Here is a 22,497-nt window from a genome sequence, read left to right as displayed (position 1 = left end):
TTGACACAGTGGACCGACGTCCCAAGCTACTGGCATGTTCAGAGCTCTTGTCTCTTCCAGATCCTTCCATTTGAATTTTAAAAATTTAGACTCAAAATTTTAAAATTCTAACCGTACGGATGAGTCTGGAACGATCCAAATAGTAGGAAAGCACTATTTGATTGCTAAAATCGGACTCCAAATGGCTTAGATCAAGCCGAAAATGGATCTGAAAAACGGACAGTTGTGATCTGTCTGGCGCGTGGGATGCACGCGCTGCACAGTGCAAGTGGGCGCGAGTTGCGCATGGTTTACAAGCGCTTCAGCACTGTGTGCGCGTGGGGAGCGCGTGAGGCGCGTGCCTTTCACGCGCTGAACCTCTGTAGGGCGCGTGGGGGCGCGTGAGGCGCGTGTCCGTCATGCGTCTTCAGCCTCTAGAGCGCGTGAGGGCACATGGGCGCGTGTGACTCAGTCGTCTTCAACCTCCGATGCGCATGGATGACAGCAGATGCACGCGCTGACCTTCTAGGGGCGCGTGTGGGCTCCTCCGACCTCCGTTTTCGATTCCGTTTGCGGTAACAGATTCGTCTCGACGCGAGGAACACCCTGGAGTTGTCAAAATTTGATTTTGAGCGACTTGAATTTTCAGACAGCTCGAACCAGAGCTCTGATACCAATTGTTGTACCTCCGACCTGTCCAAAAATTACACAAAATAATTTTAAAGTGGTTCAGCAAATTGCTTACATCCACTGGAGCCTCTTTTATAGAATTTGTACGAGATTTACAAAACACTCTACAAAATTCTATTTCTCTCTCACGTCCCTTTTTCTCTCTTCACCCACTGCACTTCATTTCATCTGAGCTCTCTCCTATTTACAGAAGAGAGCAGCCCACCTGTTGCAGCTTCTTCTGACTTGGGAGAGGGTGGGTGGCCTAACAATGGTAGGTGGTGGTGGGTGGTCATGGTGGATGAGCATGAGTTGGTGGCTGCAAACCCAAACCCATTTCACACTTGGGGGGTTTATTCAACAGCAGAAACAGTTTCTGATGAGTTCCAAACGTTTTACTATAATCAAACGCTTGATCACTTCAACTATTGGTCTATAAGCTACACCACTGACTCGTGGTCGAATGTGCTTCCAAGTGTAGAAGTGTCAAGTTGTATAAAGGATAAGTCCAGTATCGTATTTCACAGGGACAATGGGTTATCAAAGCGTATAAGAGATTTGTGAGTAACAAATGAATCAAGTATGAGAGATGAAAATAGAATTCAAATGCAATGCAAGAAGATAATCAAAGTTGAAATTAGAGTTTCTAAAACAAACAAATTAACGAGCACTTGGGTTGGGTATGAGACTCTCTTTATTTCAGATTCTAGATAATTTTCTCGATTAACAATCCAATCAAGGCATTGCTAATCGGAATATACAAATTTAAGCTCAAGTTTTTCAATATTTTCCTAATGGATTCTCCACTTTACTAGTCAAACACACATTAACAAACAACTGAGAGAGGCCTTGATAGTTTTCAAGCTTTTGTTGTGCCTTACGTCAACAACAAAACAAGAGCAAGAGCCGCAATCTATTTTCAATTTAAATCTGACTAGTAACATAGTAAAATCAACAATCAATCACAAAATATTGCATTAAACTAGAACCTAAAATAAATTAAATCTCATTCCACAACCCAAGTTTCTAAAATTAGCTACACATGATGTTTCTAGCGATAAAAATAAATCTAAGTTGAGTCATGACAAAATCTGAGAAAATATCCGAATGAGATAAATCCTAAAGATGTTGCCACTACCTGCAGGAGAACAATCACTAAAATAAAAACTGAAACGTATATTGCAGAAAATAGAATGAAGAGCAACCTAGAAAAATAAAGCGAAGAAGCAGCTGAATAAAAATAAAGATACCCTCTGAAACGAAAATGAAATAAAAATAAAACTGCTGCAACACCGAATGAAAATGAAAGAAAGTAATAAACTCCAAATAAAACTACTACACCGAATGAAAATGAAAGAAAATAAAAATCTAAGCTAAGCTACTCTACGAAAAGAAAGAAAGAAAAAGCTAAGAACTAATCAGAAAACTAACAACTCCAAAAACTAAGCTAGGTTCTGCTGTAGCTAAATGTAAAAATGAAAGAAACAATGAAAACAAAGCTTAGCTACTAAATCAAAAGAAAACAAAATAAAATAACACTTAAAGCCCAAAACAAACTGCTGTAGCCGAGTGAAAGACCAAAAGAAAACAGCAGAAAATTTGCTGCTAGCGTCCAAAACAGAAAGCAAGAATGAAAAAAATAAAACCAACCCCAGCCCCTCTAGTCTAAACGAAAAGTAAAGTAATAATGTATGAAAACACAAAAACTAGCTACCCCTTACATGAACGAACCAGCGTTCCCTCCCAAATGAAACCACCTGACTTCTACTTAAATGAAAAAAAGAAAGGAATGAAAGAACCAACTAACAACTCCAAGCTCAGCTCCCTGCTGTCCTGCACATCCGAGTGTTCTGCAACATGCAGGTTGTGTGCTATCCGAATGCTTTCTTTACACTTTTCTACATGTGTGAGTCTTCTTCTCTTGCTGTAGTGGCTGCTGCATGTTTATTACATGTGTGAGTCCAGATGTGTTTGCACTTTTCTGCATGTGTGCATGTGATCCGAATGCTTTGCTGTCTGCTGTAACGTGCTGCCCAACCGAGTGATCTGGGTGTCTTTCTGCTGCTGTACGTTTACTGATCTGCATGTGTACATGTGTGCATGCATGTGTGAGCTGGTCCACGTTTTCTGCATGTGTGCATTTTGAATGAGTGCTGTCCGAAGGGTCTTCTTTCTTCATGTGTGAGTTGGTGTGATCCGAATGAGTGGTTGCTGTCATGCATGTGTGAACTGGTCTGCATGTTTGCATTTTTCTACATGTGTGCATGCATGTGTGTGTCCGAATGGTGCTTGCACTTTTCTGCATGTGTGCATGTGTTGGTCTGCTGCATGGTGTCCACTACATGGTGTCCGAATGATGCTTGCACTTTTCTGCATGTGTGCATGTGTTGGTCTGCTGCATGGTTGCATGTGTTGGTCTGCATGTTTGCATTTTTTTGCATGTGTGCATGTGATCCTGCATGTTTCCGAATGAGTGCATTTGATCTCTATTAGATGAGATTCCATAAAACCATAGTTAACTTCTCTATTTTCTCATAGGTCTCATTCTTTCTTTCCTTCCATAAATGCCCTACAATATATAAATGAATTGATATTATAGTTTAAGTATTTCAAGGGCAAATATGAGACTTTGATGTGCAAAAATATTGGCATCAATTAATTTGACATTCAATATTAGAATTTGATGCATAATTAAGTGTTCAATTCTTATTTGATAAAATAAATCACTCATTTAAACAACTTAATTATGCAATTCTAATCCTTTATCAACCACTTTTCCACAAAGATATGTGATCAACTCTAAGTACTGGGGTGGTGCAAATAGTAGTGCACCAATTTTAGTTTATTTTGACGCAGAAGCACCTTTGGATGGTGCTCTCACTCGCATTGGATTTCTCAACGAAAATGCTGTGCACTTTAAGGCTCTCTTACTATACATAGAGGTACATTTATATATTAATTAACTTACACAGTCAGCAATATTAAATTCCATCTCACTGATCTTTGGCTTTTGGGTATCATATGTCGCCAAAATTATTGTTATTGTTATTAAAACTATCGAAAGGAGAGAGAGAGAGAGAGAGAGAGAGAGAGAGAGATAGAACTCAGAGAAGTTATGAAACTTATGAATTTCTTAAAGAATTCAACGATATATATAGGCGTACAAAGGGAACTATGCAAGTTACTATGCAGTACTATGCTGGCACTGTGCATATTTACTATGCAGTACTATGCTGGCACTATGCACTGTGCGATGTCGGCCATTTACTATGCCGGTTACTATGCAGTACTATGCTGGCACTATGCGCACTGTGCGATGTCGGCCATTTACTATGTCAGTTACTATGCAGTACTATGCTAGCACTATGCACACTGTGCGATGTCGGCCATTTACTATGCCAGTTACTATGCAGTACTATGCTGGCACTATGCACACTGTGCATTTGACGACTAGCTCAAGGTGGTCATACAATTTTACAATGTTATTTTACAACACTCCCCCTTTGGATGACCACATATAATAAATATGCCTCGTTAAAACCTTGCCAAGGAAAAACCCTGTGGGAAAAAACCAATGGCGAAGGAAAAAGAGTACAATATTCATGTGTACCGTAAAATGCTTTAAGATTGCCTCATTAAAACCTTGCGAAGGAAAACCCAGTGGGATAAAACCTTAGCGAAGAAAAAAGAGTACAATCAGCATAAGTCTTCAAGACGTTACTCCCCCTGAAAAGTGCATGATAAAAGGTCTTCAAGTCTCCGCATTCCAATGTTCTGCACAATCTTCTTAAATGTTGCAGTTGGTAATGCTTTTGTGAATAAATCTGCCAGATTATCGCTTGATCGTATCTGCTTGACTTTAATTTCACCTTTTCCTTGAAGTTCATGAGTATAAAAGAATTTAGGTGAAATATGTTTGGTTCTATCACCTTTGATATATCCTCCTCTAATTTGAGCAATACAAGCAGCATTATCTTCGTATAAAGTTGTTGGACTATCATTAATCACTGGAAGACCACACTTTTCTTGAATATGTTGGATCATTGATCTTAGCCAAATGCATTCTCGACTTGTTTCATGAATTGCAATGATCTCTGAGTGATTTGAAGATGTAGCAGATAGTGTTTGTTTGATAGATCTCCATGATATAGCAGAATTTTCATAAGTAAATACATATCCAGTCTGAGATCTACCTCTGTGTGGATCTGAAAGATAACCTGCATCTGCATATCCAACTAATTGTGGACTTGAACCATATTGATAAAATAATCCCATATCAACCGTACCTCGAAGGTATCGAAGGATATGTTTAATGCCATTCCAATGTCTTCGAGTTGGTGCGGAACTATATCTTGCAAGTAAATTAACTGAAAATGCAATATCAGGCCGAGTGCAATTTGCAAGATACATCAGGGCTCCAATTGCACTGAGATAAGGTATTTCAGAACCAAGAATTTCTTTATTGTCTTCACAAGGACGAAATGGATCCTTCTGCACATCAAGTGATCGAACAACCATTGGAGTACTCAGGGGATGAGCTTTGTCCATGTAAAAGTGTTTCAAGACTTTCTCTGTATAATTTGATTGATGAATGAGAATTCCATTTGGCAAATGCTCGAGCTGCAGGCCGAGACAAAATTTCGTTTTGCCAAGATCTTTCATTTCAAATTCATTCTTTAAATATGTAGCAGTTCTTCTGATCTCTTCAGGAGTTCCAACAAGATTTAGATCATCAACATAAACCGCAATAATAACAAATCCGGAGTCTGATTTCTTAATAAAAACACATGGGCATATTGGATTATTCTCAAATCCTTCTTTCAATAGATATTCGCTAAGGCGTTTATACCACATGCGTCCGGATTGTTTTAACCCATATAAAGATCTTTGAAGCTTAATAGAATACATACTTCTGGATGTACTCAGATTAGAAGCTTCAGGCATTTTATATCCTTCAGGGATTTTCATATATATGTCATGATCTAATGATCCATATAAATATGCGGTGACCACATCCATCAACTGCATATCCAATCTTTTTATAACTGCCAAACTAATCAAATATCTGAATGTGATTGCATCCATAACAGGAGAGTATGTTTCCTCATAATCAATCCCCGGTTTCTGCAGGAAACCTTGTGCAACAAGTCGTGCTTTATATCGCACAATTTCATTACTTTCATTACGTTTACGTATAAATACCCATTTATATCCAACGGGTATTACACCCTTTGGTGTTTGTATAATTGGTCCAAAGACCTCTCGCTTTGCTAGCGAGTTTAATTCAGCTTCAATAGCTGATTTCCATTTTGGCCAGTCATCTCTACGTCGACATTCTTCGACAGTTCTTGGCTCAATTTCTTCATTACTTCTGGTAATGTCAAGAGCCATTTTATATGAGAATATGTTGTCGACAACAGTTTTATTTCTATTCAAAATTTCTCCTGTATTCATGAAATGTATCGAGATCTCGTTATTTTCAGGTACCTGTCCCTCTTCAAGGGAAGACATTTCATGAAATACCTCTTCAGGAGGTTCTTTCTCAGGATATTTACTCTCTTCATGAGCATCAATTACTCTTATGGCCTGTGTTGGTATGTACTCTTCAGGAGTACCAAATTCATTTTGTATTTTCCTCTTTCGAGGAATTTTGTCCTTAGCACCAATAGGCCGTCCACGCTTCAGGCGTATCTTAGACTCGCCTATTGCTATTTTGGCAACTTGTCCTTCAAGGACTGCAATCCTTGCTGGAACATTAACAGCAGGAATATATGATTTTACCACACCTTTAGTGTCAGTAAATGCATCCGGTAATTGGTTTGCAACACTTTGCAAATGAATAATCTTTTGAACCTCTAGATTACATTCTTTTGTACGAGGATCAAATTGGGAAAGAGCTTTATTTTTCCAAGTAATTTCTTATCGTGCTTCAGGCACCGACTTCTCATTACACAATGTTTGTCGTGCTTCAGGCACTGACTTCTCATTACCCATTGTTGGAAAAATGGATTCGTCAAAATGACAATCCTCAAAACATGCCTTAAACATATCCCCTGTAAGAGCCTCAAGGTATCTGATAATAGATGGAGAATCAAACCCAACATATATCCCAAGTCTACGTTGAGGGCCCATCTTTGTACGTTGTGGAGGTGCAATTGGAACATATACAGTACATCCAAAAGTACGAAGATGAGAAATATTTGGTTGCTGACCAAATGCAAGCTGTAATGGTGAATATTTGTGATATGCTGATGGTCTAACTCGAATTAATGATGTTGCATGAATTATAGCATGTCCCCAAGCAGAAATAGGAAGATTTGATTTCATGAGTAAAGGTCTAGCGATTAGCTGAAGCCTTTTAATCAATGATTCAGCTAAACCATTTTGAGTACGTATGTGTGTGGGCAACTGGATGTTCAACATCTATTCCTATTGACATGCAATAATTATCAAAAGCTTGAGATGTAAATTCTCCTGCATTATCCAATCGAATAGTTTTAATTGGATAGTCAGGGAATTGTGCTCGTAGCTTAATTATTTGTGCAAGAAGTTTAGCAAATGCAGCATTTCTAGTGGAAAGTAAACAAACATGTGACCATCGACTTGATGCATCAATTAAAACCATAAAATATCTGAACGGTCCACTTGATGGTTGAATAGGCCCACATATATCTCCATGAATCCTTTGTAAAAACGATGGAGATTCAAAACCAACCTTTGAGATAGATGGTTTGATAATCAATTTACCTTGAGAACATGCAGAGCATGGATATTCATTGGGTAAGATAATCTTCTGATTCTTTAGGGGATGCCCATACGAATTATCAATTATTCGTCTCATCATTATTGATCCCGGATGTCCAAGGCGATCATGCCAAGTCATAAATATTTTGGGATCAATGCACTTCTGGTGCATTACAACATGTGATTCAATTGTTCTCATTTTTGTATAATACAATCCAGATGAGAGGGCAGGCAGTTTTTCTAATACGAGCTTCTGGCTCGAAATTATTTTAGTAATGAGAAGATGCTCTTTATCGTCTTCGTTAATGGTTTCAATACGACAACCATTACGACGTATATCTTTAAAACTTAATAAATTTCTTCTGGATTGTGAAGAAAATAGAGCATCATCAATGCAAAATTTGGTGCCATTAGGCAACACAATATAAGCTCTTCCGGAGCCTTCAATTAGATTCGATGAACCGGAGATGGTATGAACATAGGCTTTACTCAATGTTAGATTTTTAAAATATTTTTTATCCTTAAAAATTGTGTGAGTTGTAGCACTGTCAGCCAGACATACATCTTTATTATTCATCTCGGAGATAGAAAGTTCATCAATAAGACTCATGATTCTACAAAATATATAAAACTTTCATTACTAAAAAAAACATTACAGAATAAAAATATTTTACAATAATATTTTAAAAATGAACACTTCCATGATCAACTCTACCACTAGAATCCTCAAAGAAATCAGAAACATCAAGACTTGTAATATCTTCTCCATCTATAGAATTTAAAGCATATGATGGTTCAGCAAAATTTATTTCAAATTTCTTTGTTTTTTCTTTTATGGAAGATTGGTATAAGTCAACCAAGTGTTTAGCTGTACGACAGGTACGAGACCAATGTCCAGTCGTACCACATCTATGGCATTCATCTTCATATTTCTTTACAAATTTATTTTGAGGACCTTTGCCCTTTTCTGAGTTGAACCACTTCTGGTGGTACGGTGTATATCTATTATTTTCCCTTTTAGTGTGGTCACTTCTAGGACCTCCACTTCTATAGTTTTTCTTACCACGTCCACGCCCTCTTTTTCTTTGAAAAGATGCACCATTCGCTTCTGGGAATGATGTAAATCTAGTACCATTCACTTCAGGGAATGATATAGAACCAGTAGGACGTGACTGGTGATTTCTTAATAAAAGCTCATTATTTTGCTCAGCTAATAGAAGACAAGATATAAGTTCAGAATATTTCTTGAACTTTCGCTCTCGATACTGCTGCTGCAGGAGCACATTCGAGGCATGAAAAGTAGTATATGTCTTCTCTAACAAGTCATCATCAGTGACTTTTTCACCACATAATTTCAATAGCGAGCTAATTTTAAAGAGTGCAGAGTTATACTCACTAACACTCTTGAAGTCTTGCAACCTCAGGTGCATCCAATCATGACGAGCTTTTGGGAGGATCACAGTTTTCTGGTGTTCATATCTCTCCCTTAAATCATTCCACAAAATAAGTGGATTTTTCACCGTTAGATACTCAGTTTTTAATTCTTCATGAAGATGGTGCCGAAGGAAAATCATTGCCTTAGCACGGTCCTGCAGGGACCCTTGATTTCCTTCTTTAATTGTATCTCTCTGGTTCATTGCATCCAGATGGATCTCAGCATCAAGGATCCAAGATAAATAATTTTTCCCAGAAATGTCAAGAGCAACGAATTCCAATTTTGTAAGATTTGACATTTTCTACATATATAAATCAAGAACATAAGTATGTTTAATATTTCATATTCATTTTGAAAACTATAAAAAAATATATTGAAAGACTTACTTGAAGTAGAGGACTATTAGCTTCAAGATCGTCAGAACTCTCGTGCTGATAACGTGTTATTAAAACTATCGAAAGGAGAGAGAGAGAGAGAGAGAGAGAGAGAGAGAGAGAGATAGAACTCAGAGAAGTTATGAAACTTATGAATTTCTTAAAGAATTCAACGATATATATAGGCGTACAAAGGGAACTATGCAAGTTACTATGCAGTACTATGCTGGCACTGTGCATATTTACTATGCAGTACTATGCTGGCACTATGCACTGTGCGATGTCGGCCATTTACTATGCCGGTTACTATGCAGTACTATGCTGGCACTATGCGCACTGTGCGATGTCGGCCATTTACTATGCCAGTTACTATGCAGTACTATGCTAGCACTATGCACACTGTGCGATGTCGGCCATTTACTATGCCAGTTACTATGCAGTACTATGCTGGCACTATGCACACTGTGCATTTGACGGCTAGCTCAAGGTGGTCATACAATTTTACAATGTTATTTTACAACAGTTATTATATTGTGTCCTTTTTCTTGTAACTCAGTGTACGTAAAGGACATACTCTCTATATATACTGCTGGTATAACATGATTTAATTTGCAAAAGAAATTTAAAGTCAAATAATCTTGTCATGTAAGTAGTATGAGATCGAGTATTTTGACGTCTTCCCTACCAGCTTGTTACGAGAGGAATTGGACATAAAGACAAACTATTTAGATAAAATTTTAAAAATCCATATGTATATCTAAAGAAAAATTAAGTACTACGTGTTTTACTTACAAGCATAGATTGAGAATATGTAATTTTTAAGGTTAATTTGAAAATTAGTAACTCTGGACTCATTATAATTATTTTCTCACTAGCACCGATATTATGGGAATTCGATACCAATTGGATCAGTCCATGATAGAACTGATCTGGGATACTTCAACTCAGCCCAAGCTATAGCAGATTATGCAGAAATCATCATCTATTTGAAGGAACAACTACAAGCACAATATTCTCCAGTAATTGTCATTGGAGGATCATATGGAGGAAGTAGGTCACAATTATTTGCTTAATTTCCTCTTAATCATGACTATATATATATATATGAACTGAATTTTGATATGTTTTTTTAAAAGCTATAGCTTTATGATATTTTCTTCAGTGCTAGCTTCGTGGTTTCGGCTAAAATATCCTCACGTTGCCATTGGTGCCTTGGCCTCATCAGCTCCAATCCTCTACTTCGAGGACATCACTCCACAAGATGGATATTACTCTATTGTCACCAGGGATTTTAGGGTAATTAACCATCTAATGAATATGCATGTACTTTTTCTCTTCTTTTACCTTTGGATTTTTTTTTTTTTTTTTAGACAGTAATTAAAAAGGTCATGTCAGTCGGATGGTACTGCAGGAAGCTAGTGAGACTTGCTACCAAACTATAAAAAATTCCTGGACTGTAATCGATGAAGTTGCATCTCAGCCCCATGGTCTTTCCATCCTTAGTAAGACATGCAAGACTTGCAAGTAGATAAATCTCATGACTTTCTTTTAAGTTAGGTCTGGATATGAATTAACATGAAAGTTAAAAATTAAATAAAATATTATTATAATATTATATTTTAATTTTATTATTATTTTAAAATTTTAAAAAATTTAAATTTTTTATTATATTTTATATTAATATTTAAGAAAATTGTAATTATGAGATTGGTTGAGAACTCTTCTCAATTTAAATCGAGCCTTAATCAATTGGCAATCAGACTTTGAGAATTTCAAATAGAAAAAAGATAGACACATGAAATGAGTTTTTCAGTATCTATTGCTTATTTAATGTTGTTCAAAAAAACTTATACAAACAACAATAAATATTGTAAGATGCAGTACTTCTTCTATCTCTCTGCCACTTGAAGGCAATTTTTTTTCATTTATATATAGTAATAATTTTGAAGTAATGTAATATATCATACAACTCTCATCCCACTTTTATCTTATTATGTAAGATATAACACATTTATCATCATTAAATAATAAACAATTATCCAATAAAGGATAATTCAATAGTGATAAATGTGTCACATCTTACATAGTTAGACGAAAGTGAAATAGAAATATAGTGTATAGAATTTCTCATAATTTTGTGATCATGACTCCGTTTTTCTTTTTTATTTTTTTTCTTTTTTTTATTTGTTCAGTGCCCTAAGCCAATCTTATGAGCTCAAGAACTATTTGAGTTTGATGTATGCCAGAGCAGCTCAATATAATAGTCCTCCACATTATCCGGTTACCATTGTCTGTGGTGGCATAGATGGAGTTCCTCCTGAAACATATATTCTTGACAAAGTATTTACAGGTGTTGTTGCCTATTTTGGAAATAGAGAAGGCTATCTCAATGCACCCCAACAAATATCTGAAAGTGAGACAGACGTGGGTTGGAGATGGCAGGTAAACAAAGCGACTGTACGGTACTTACGTATTCTACGATTATATGTAGTATTACTCAGATGTGATCCATCAAGTGAATAAACTGATAAGATCGATGTATAGATCTCACACACTCACTTTTTGAAAGGTTTTTTCTCCGTAATATTATCATAATTATTTGAATTTTAGTGACTAATTGTGTGTGCATTAATTTAGAGATGTAGTGAAATGGTGATGCCCATAGGAATTTCAGAGAATACAATGTTCCAGCCCTAACCTTTTAGGCTCAGCGACTTCACTGATTGGTGCAAAAGCATATATGGTGTACCTCCTCGGCCTCATTGGGTCACTACTTATTATGGAGGCCATGTACGTATCTTAATTAATTAATTTACTTCTCTTTTTTTTTTTTACAAAAAAAATAGTATTGAATCAAATTATATTCTGATTTTCTTTTATTTTCAATGGCAAAATATTGCAGGATATAAAACTCACCCTCCACAGGTTTGGAAGCAACATCATTTTCTCCAACGGGCTCAGAGATCCTTATAGTAGTGGCGGGTACGTAATTTGCTGATAAAAAATTAAGTATTACCCAAAAAAAAACCCTCTAAGTCTACTCAACTAAGTTTAGAGAAATTGTGTTCTTTATCTAAGATTAATTTATTAACCTCAATTATACGAGTTAATTTAAAGAAATTAATGTCGTTCTTTGCTTTAAAAGTTTTATAGTATCTTTATAATATCGGCTAATCATGATGATCATGTGTTATATTTTAAGTGATTGTTCATTTATGTGATAGATATATGGAGCTACTAATTAAAGTATATCATGACATCAATAAATGTGACTAAAGATGACAAAATCTATTCTCGATTCATGCTGCAAGGTGCTTAACAACGTATCGCCAAGTATCATTGCTCTCAATACATTGAACGGTATGCGCGCATGTGCTGACCAACTCAATTTTTTTCACTCTTAATGGATATGTTAATGTTTAGAAGCAAATTTATACGTCTGACTGGCCGGTTCAATCAACTTTTGAACATATTTTAGAAACAAACCGGTATACACTGATTTTGATATTTGAATAATCGGTACTGTATAGATTACACTCATAACTAGTACTTTTGGTTTTACCGATTCCAATCCAGTTCGATCCAATTTTAATATAGTATTAGTGGATTATATAGCTAGTATAACTATACTATAGTGATACGGTGATATATAGTGGATTACTAATAGTATAGTATTAGTATTAGTATATATATAATAGTACCATATAGTGATATAGTATTTGATTATGTATGTTTAATGATAATATGTTAGTTTCTAACTTATTTATATATTTGATTATATATGTTAGTGATAATATGCTTGATTACATATATGTTAGCTAGTGACAATATGATCATATAGAGTTACATACACTTTTTACATGCATGAGTATATATGATCAAATGTATTTATCAAAATGAATATATATTATAGTTTATTATGTTATAAAATGTATTTATCCTTAATATATATATATAGTTTATATTAATAACATTTGATCAAATGTTCATATTTAAGATTAAGATTTTATATTATAATAATTTTATATTATAAAATTAAATTTTTAATGATAATATTATATCAAATGTTATATTAATTTTATGTTATTAGATTATTATTAGTGTACATGAACAATAGGATTTTAAATTTAATGTTAAATTAATTAGCATTTAACATATCATATAAAATTATTTTATATATAATTATATATAAAAATTATAAAAAAATTTATATAATAAAAAAATTAAAATATATATATGAACCGGTCCAGTCCAATTTGGTTGGGTGTTAGAAAAAGAAAAATCAAAACCTGACCGATTTCGATCAGTTTTGAGAAAATTGAAATCGATACCGAACCAAACTGTTTTGAACTGATCAAGCCCAACAGTTCAGTCCAGTTCACCAGTTTTTTTTTTTTTTTCACCCCTAAGCAAAATCATAATATCATATGCCTAAAAGCAAATGAGGAATGTTGAAAAAATTTAAACATTTGGGGTAGTTGTAGCATCTAACCAGTCAAAAGTCATGTGTATAAGTACATAAACATATATATACAAAAAAATTTAAAAATAATCAAAAGTGACATTATTTTCAAATTGTAGGATCTCATTGCTTGGATATACTTCCCTCAAAGCAAAGCGATCCAGAGTGGTTGATCGTGCAGCGAAAGGTTGAGATTAAGATTATCAAAAGATGGATCACCCAGTACTACTTTGATCTTGAGTCTCTCTTGCAGGCAATAAATTAATATCACACAACAATTTTAATGTGTGTATTATATGTATGTGTTTAATAATAAGTATGTATACGTGATCTACATACATTTCTTATGGCATTGAAGATTTTCCTTGACAAGTTGAAGTACCTCAAATTTAAAGTTTATATTGTGATAGAAAATCATGAGTGGAAAAATGTTCTTTTTCGTTCTAAATTTTATCTGCTTCCAAAGAAGCAATAAAACCACATTAATACTCGTCTCTATTGAGCCTTCCTTCAAAATCTGAGACTTGTGTGTAGATGGCGACAAAGACCTCAGCTGGTTTAATACTTGAGCAATTGGCAAGTGAGTAAGGAGAGAATGACATGCAAATGGCAACACACTCCAATTTTTAATTTATTAGCATACAAACAATGTTTGTACTTTTGACTTTATCTCTAAGCATATGAATTCCACAGTAAATAATTTGTTACATGACTTACTCAAAAATGAGTAACACAAATGATATCCCAAGTACAGAAAGATGTCGTGTAATAATTAGGAATAAAACTCTTAGATCATCTCCTCGTGGAAAGTTGTTTAAATTCAAACTCATATAAAATGGTGAAAAGTTTCACAAATAAAAGTGGTGGTATGTACAATGAATGGAAGAGTGCAATGGAAATTTAAAAAAAAAAAAAGCACTAGTCATAAACTAGATTCATATTTTTGGATTTTTGAGTGTCGAAATGGAATGTAAAATACTAACAAATTGAAATTAACAATTAAAGACTCAACTACGCTAAACAAATACGCTAAACAAGTCAAATGCCCCCAAGTCATGCTGCGTGAAAATGTCCAAGCCAATTAAAATGTATGTGGCGTCCCAGGTCAAATAAAAAGCATGAATTCCCCTTTAAGTCCCTTGCGTGCTTTTCATTTCTTAGCCTATAAAATAAAATAAAAATTAGAAATAAAATAAAATAAAAATAAAGAATATAATATCAAAAATTATGTTATGCATATAAAGGAATATTGTCCAATTAAATCACAAGTTATAATATTAAGCAAAAACAATACTATTTATCAATTTAAATCACACTCGGATTTATGCATCTTAATCATTTTTTCCATCTAGCTAAAACCAATAATAATGTAATGAAAAAATTAAAATATATTAGTTCTAGATATATAAAATATGCAACATTTCAGCTCAATCATTACACAATAGAGACAAAAACTTTAGTCCTAATGAGAAGATTGATATTTTATTATTTATATTTATCTTCACGTGTAGGTTGGACTCTTCGTTGATCCAATGGTTGAATATTTAATTAATATGGTGAAGTGTAGGGTCAAGACCTAAATTCAAGATCTATGCTCTGATACTATGTAAAATCATCACTTATTTCAAAATTTTAAGTTGATGAAAAGAGATAAATTTTATTATTTATATAATATTTTAACAAAAACAAAACAAATGGTAGTAAGTCATTGATCTAATCAGGTCAAAAACTTGAGGATTTCTCAATAATTTTCCTACATAAATTATGCATTTATCTTACATTATGAGACTAATTGCCAACAAGGAATTGACACGTGGATAATTTCATTTTTAATTTATCACATGCCCAATGAAAGAATGAACTCCTCAATGTTTCTTCAAATTTGACTCTACAAAATGGCAACATTTACATGGAAGAGACAACAAAGAGACTATTGTTCAAACATCATGTTAAGGTGTGCTTTGTAACCACCAGGCTGGATATTGAAAAAGAGTCATTCCCAGCTCATAGTGGTGGCGCGGGCCTTGGTTTGTGTCATTTGAAACCCACGATGGCAGTCCAAAGAGACAGATTTACGTAATTTAGAATAAGACCTATGTTCACGGCTCGTTTGGATTGCAAAGCCACTATAAATGAGTGTATTTTAGAATCTCTCATGGTCTCTCGTACCTCACTATACAGACTCCTAATACGTGGAGAAAATAACAAAACTAAAGCTTCTGTCTGGAAGTTGAAAAAGCTCTCGTATCCATTCACTCAGGAATTCCCCTTTTCTCAACTGATATGATCCATTTTATTAACCTGTGTCAATGGTCAGTGAAGAATTCAGTTTTATCTCACTTCATTGTCCATTTTTGCGTGCCAGACCCTCTTTTCTCTCTTTTCCCCTTCTTTCTATCACTTCCTTTTGAAAAATTGTACTCTTTTCCTCAACCTTTATCCCCTCATCTCCTTTTTCACTATTTTTCCTAATGAATGTCACTCAATGGACTAGGTCATGGATGTCATATTGGGCCTGGACTATTTTATCCATTCTAGTTTACCCCTAACGCCTAGAGAAGATAATAAAAATAAAGCTTCTCACTAGAGGTGAAAAAGCACGCGTATCTAGTAGCCCAGAAGTCTCCTTCTCTCAACCAATCTGATCCTTTTTATTGGCCTATGTCAATAGTTTCTGAAAAATTTGGCATTATCACTTCACTATCCACTTTTGTATGCTTGACCTCCCTTCTCTCTATTTTTCCATCCTTTCCGTCACTTCTTTTTGGTACATTGCCTTCCTTTCTCAACTTTAGTCCCCTCATCTCCTTTTTTTCTCTTTTTCCTAATGAAGGCAACCCATTGAACTAGGTCATGGATATCATATTAGACCTGGGCTATTTTATCCCTTCTACTTGACCCCTAATGCCTAGAGAAAATAATAAAACTGAAACTTCTATCTGAAGATTGAAGAAGCTCTCTCGCATCCAATCACGCAAAAGTCTCATTCTCTCATTCAATCTAATCCTTTTATTGGCCATTATTAGTACTAGGTGAAGAATTCGGTTTTATGTTAATTTACTATCACCTTTTGCATCATGCACGCCTCCCTTCAAACACTTTTTCATCATTTCTATTATCTTTGTCCCCTCATCTCTTTTTTCTATCTTTTTTCTTATGAGGACCACCCAATGAACTGGGCCATGGATGCCATATTGGGCCTAAGCTCTTTTATCCCTTCCAATTGACCTCTAATGCCTTGAGAAAATAATAAAATTGAAGCATCCGTCTAGAAGTTGAAGAAGCTCGCACATCCAATTGCCCAGAAGTCTCATTCACTTAATCGATCTGATCCCTTTTATTAGTCTCTGTTAGTGTTTGGTGAAAAATTCGACTTTATGTCACTTCACTATCTACTTTTGCATGCATGGTCCACTTTCTCTCTATTTTCTCCTCCTTTCCGTCACTTCCTTCTAATACATTTCCCTCCATTCCTCAATCTTTATCCCCTTATCTCATTTTCTTTCCTCAATCTTGTAAAGGTCACCCAATTGACTAGGCCATGGATGTCATGTTGGGTCTGGGCTATTTTATTCCTTCCAATTGACTCCTAATATTAGGAGAAAATAAAAAAAATAGACCTTCCTATTGGAAATGAATAATCTTACATGTTCAGTCACCCAGAACTCTCATTCTCTTAGATAATCTAATCCCTTTTATTGACCTCTCTCAGTGGTTGGTGAAAAATTCGACTTTATGTCACTTCATTGTTCATTTCCTCAATCGTTGTCCCCTTATGTCTTCTTTTCCTCTTTCTCTTAATGAAGGTCACCCAATGGACTAGCCATGGATGCAATATTGGGCTTAGACTATTTTATCCCTTCCACTTGACGCCTAATGTCTAGAGAAAATAATAAAACTAAAGTTTATGTCCAAAATTTAAAGAAGCTCGTGCATTCAACAGCCCAAAAGTTTCATTCTCTCAGCGATCTGATCCCTTTTATTGGAATCTCTCAATGACTAGTGAAGAATTTAACTTTATGTCACTTCGTTATCCACTTTTAGTGCCTGACCTCCTTCACTCTATTTTTTCCTTCTTTCCATCACTTTTTTCTAATACATTAACATTCTTTCCATCACTTCCTTCTGACACATTGCCCTCATTTCCTCAGCCTTTATCCCATTATCTCTTTCTTTTCTCTTTTTCTTGATAAAAGCCACCCAAGGACTGGGCCATTGATGCCATATTTATTTCAGCAATTTTATCATTTCCACTTGATCCTCAATGCCTGGGATAAATAATCAAACTGAAGTTTCTGTCTAGAGGTTGAAGAAGTTGGTGCATCTAGTCACCCAGAAGTCCCCTTCTCTCAGCCGATCTGATCCTTTTATTGGTCACTATCAGTGTTGGGTGAAGAGTTTGGCTTTATGAAAATTTGTTGTCTACTTTTATGTACTTGACCCCCTTTCTCTCTCTTTTCCCATTCTTTCCATCACTTCCTTCTGACACATTACCCTCCTTTCCTCAGCCTTTGTCTCATCATCTCATTTTTTCTATCTTTTTCTGAATGAAAGTCACCCAATGGATTAGGTTATTAATGTCATATTGAGCCTGAACTCTTTTATACCTTCCAGTTAACCTCTAATGCTTGGAAAAAAATAATAAAATTGAAGGATCTATCTAAAGGTTAAAAAACTCTCAAATCCAGTCATATCAGGGACCCCTTCTCTCAGTCGATTTGATCCATTTTATTGGCCTCTGTTAGTGATTGGTGAAGAAATCACATTTATGTCATTTCACTATCCACTTTTGCATGCCTGGCCCAATTTCTCTCTATTTTCTCCTCATTTCTATCACTTCCTTCTAACATATTTTCCTTCATTTCTCAGTTTTTATTCCATCATCTTCTTTTCTCTCTTTTTCCTCATGAGGGCCACCCAATGGATTGGGTCATGGATGTCATATTGGGCCTAGACTATTTTATCCCTTCCAGTTAATGCCTATTACCGAGAGAAAATAATAAAAATGAAACTTTCGTTTAGAGATGAAGAATCTCGCGTGTCCAGTCACTCAAAACTCTCCTTCTCTCAGCCAATCTGATCCCTTTTGTTGGCCTCTCTTAGTGGTTGGTAAAGAATTCAGCTTTATGTCACTTCATTGTTCACTTTACGTGCCTGACCCTCCTTCATTCTATTTTCCCTATTTTTCAACAATTCCCTATGACACATTGTCCTCATTTCCTCAATCTTGGTATATATATATATATATTATATTCTCTTTTTCTTAATGAAGGCCACCCAATAGACTGGGTCATGGATTTCATATTGAGCCTAGGCTATTTTACCCTTTCCAATTGACACCTAATGCCCGGATAAAATAATAAAAGTGAAGTTTCTGTCCAGAATTTGAAGAAGCTCATGCATCCAACTGCCCAAAACACCCTTCTCTCAGCCAATCTAATCCCTTTTATTAGACTCTCCCAGTGATTATTGAAGAATTTAGCTTTATATGACTTCAATGTCCACTTTTGCATGCCTGACCCCCTTCACTCTATTTTTTCCTCATTTTCGTCACTTCCTTTTAACACATAGCCCTCTTTTCCGTCACTTCTTTCTAACACCTTACCCTTATTTCCTCAAGTTTTGTCCCGTTATCTCATTTTTCTCTATTTTTCCTGATAAAAGCCACCCAATGGATTGGGCTATTGATGCCATATTGACTTCGACTATTTTATCATTTCTAGTTGATTTCCAATGCCTAAAAAAATAATAAAACTAAAGTTTATTTCTAGAAGTTGAAGAAGCTCATGCATCTAATTGCTCAAAAGTCCCATTCTCTCAACCGATCTTATCTTTTTATTGGCCACTGTCAGTACTTGGTAAAAAGTTCAACTTTATATCAATTGATTGTTTACTTTTGCGTGCTTGACCCCCTTTCTCTCTATTTTTTCCTATTTTCCATTACTTCCTTTTGACACATTACCCTCATCCTCAACCTTTGTCCCCTTGTTCCCTTTTTCTATATTTTTTCTGCTGAAGACCACCCAATAGACTAGGTCATTAATGCCATATTGGGCCTAAGCTCTTTTATCCTTTCCAATTAACTCCTAATGCCTAGAGAAAATAATAAAATTGAGGCATTTGTTTGGAGGTTGAAGAAACTTACACATCCAGTCATCTAGAAGTCTCATTCTCTCAACCGATCTAATCCATTTTATTGGGCTCTCTCAATAGTTGGTAAAAAATTTGGCTTTATGTCACTTCATTATTTACTTTTACGTGTTTGGCCCTCTGTCACTCTATTTTTCTCTACTTTATGTCACTTTCTTCTTACCCATTGCCCTCTTTTCTTCAATCTTTGTCCTATTATATCTTTTTTTTCCCTCTTTTTCTTAACGAAGGTCACTCAATTGACTGAGTCATAGATGCCATATTGAGTCTAGGCTATTTTATCTATTCTAATTTACGCCTAATGCTTAAAAAAATAATAAAGATGAAGTTTCTGTCCAAAAGTTGAAGAAGTTCACGCATCCAAACACCCAAAAGTCCCCTTCTCTCAGCCGATCTAATCTCTTTTATTGGCCCTCTCAGTGACTGGTGAAGAATTCAGTTTTATGTCACTTCATCATCCACTTTTGCAAGACTGGCCCCTTTCACTTTATTTTTTTCTCATTTTCGTCACTTCCTTCTGACACATAGCCCTCATTTCCTCAGTCTTTGTCTCATTATCTCATTTTGCTCTCTTTGTTATCATAAAAGCCACCCAATAGACTAGACAACTGATGACATATTAGTTTCGGCTATTTTATCCTTTCCAGATAATCTCCAATACGTGGAAAAAATAATAAAATGAAGTTTATATCTAGAGGATGAAGAAGCTCGTGCATCTAGTCACCGAGAAGTCTCATTCTCTTAGCCGATCTGATCTTTTTATTGGCCACTGTCAGTGCTTGGTGAAGAGTTTGGCTTTATGTCAATTTATTGTCTTCATTTGCGTGCTTGACCCCCATTCTCTCTTTTCCCCTCCTTTCCATCACTTCCTTTTGACACATTTCCCTCATTTCCTCATCCTTTATCCCCTCATCTTATTTTTCTATCTTTTTTTTTATGAAAGTCAGCTAATGGACTAGGCCATTAATGCCATATTGGGCTTGAGCTCTTTTATCCATTCCAGTTGATCCTAATGCTTGGAGAAAATGATAAAATTGAAGTATCCTTCAGGAGGTTGAAGAAGCTCACACATCTAGTCGTCCAGAAGTCTAATTCTTTCAGCCGATCTGATCCCTTTTATTGACCCCCGTCAATGGTTGGCGAAAAAATCGTCTTTATGTCATTTCACTATCCACTTTTACCTATATGACTCCCTTTCTGTCTATTTTCTCCTCTTTCTATCACTTCCTTCTAACACATTTTTCTTCATTCCTCAGTTTTTATCTCATCATCTCCTTTTCTCTTTGTTTCCTCATGAAGGCCATCTAATGGACTGTCATATTGGGCCTGAACTAGTTTATTTCTTATAATTCTGTAAATGAAGAAGCTCACACATCTAGTCGCCTAGAACTCCCATTCTCGCAGCCAATTTTGTCTCTTTTATTGACTTGTGTCAGTGGTTGTAAAGAATTCAGTTTTATGTCACTTCATTTTTCACTTTTACTTGCCTAATCCCCCCTCTCTATTTTCCTCTCCTTTTCTCAACATTTGTCCCCTAATGTCATTTTTCTTTCTTTTTCCTAATGAAGGTCATCCAATGGACTAGGTCATGGATGACATATTGGGCTGAGGCTATTTTATCCATTCTAATTGACAGCTAATGCCTAGAGAAAATTATAAAACTGAAGTTTCTAACTGGAGATTGAAGAAACCCGTGCATCCAATTGCCCAAAAGCCCTCTTCTCTTAACCGATCTAATCCATTTTATTGGTCTCTATCAGTGGTTCGTGAAGAATTCAGATTTATGTCACTTCATTATCCACTTTTGTGTGCATGACCACATTCTCTCTATTTTCCCTCATTTCTGTCACTTCCTTCTGACACCTTACCCTTCTTTCCTTAGCCTTTGTCTCCTCATCTCATTTTTCTCTCTTTTTCTTGATGAAATCCACCCATTCGACTGAATTATTGATGCCATGCCTGGAGAAAATAATAAAACTAAAGTTTTTGTCGGGAGTTTAAAGAAGTTCATACATCCAATCGCCCAGAAGTCCTCTTCTCTTAGCTGATCAAATCTTTTGTTAGTCATTTTCGATGTTTGATGAAGAATTCGACTTTACGTCACTTCACTTTTCATACTGGTTATTTGATTTTTGGCACTGTCGACTGCCATAGGGAGCTAGATTTCTAACCATGAAGCTTTCTCATTTCGCACAAAGCTTTCTTTACTTTTTCCTTTCCCCTCTGCTCCATGATTTCTCTCGAGCTAACAATCTTTCATACAATTTTTCTCTCTCTCAGTTACTGGATACAAAATCCTTCAACAATCTAATATCACTCCTCTATTACGAGATTCCAAAAGCCTTCAAGGACACAACTCCATTGTTTGTTGAGTGATACCAGGTCTAAGGCATTTTAGTTGTTGTAGGTTAAAAAAAAAAAAAAATTATTGACAGACCTTCCATTATTTATTTTATTTTGGAACAACAAGTTTATGACTTATTAGTAAATATTCAATTGGGCAGCAGTCATGTTTTTCAATTTGGAATTGAATGTCAATACTCGCAATAAACTAAACACTATAAGTTTATTGTTTCCAATTTGGGATTGTTTAAATTTATTAACTAGGATAACCACTGGGGTTGGGTTGAATTTGTTATCTATTTGTATAGATGAAAAATATGAATAAATATTTAAATGAAATA

The 22,497-nt window shown here is 35.3% G+C and overlaps 1 pseudogene; it reads left to right on the top strand.

Moving 5' to 3' along the window:
• The first annotated feature begins 1,008 nt into the window (after nucleotides 1-1,008).
• On the top strand, nucleotides 1,009-13,933 carry LOC122291101 (annotated as a pseudogene).
• Nucleotides 13,934-22,497: the final 8,564 nt, after the last annotated feature.

The sequence above is a fragment of the Carya illinoinensis genome, chromosome 13 (genome assembly GCF_018687715.1).
Source record: "Carya illinoinensis cultivar Pawnee chromosome 13, C.illinoinensisPawnee_v1, whole genome shotgun sequence".
NCBI lineage: Eukaryota > Viridiplantae > Streptophyta > Magnoliopsida > Fagales > Juglandaceae > Carya > Carya illinoinensis.
Note: the sequence above shows the minus strand (reverse complement) of the source record. Positions and strands in the feature narration are given on the sequence as shown.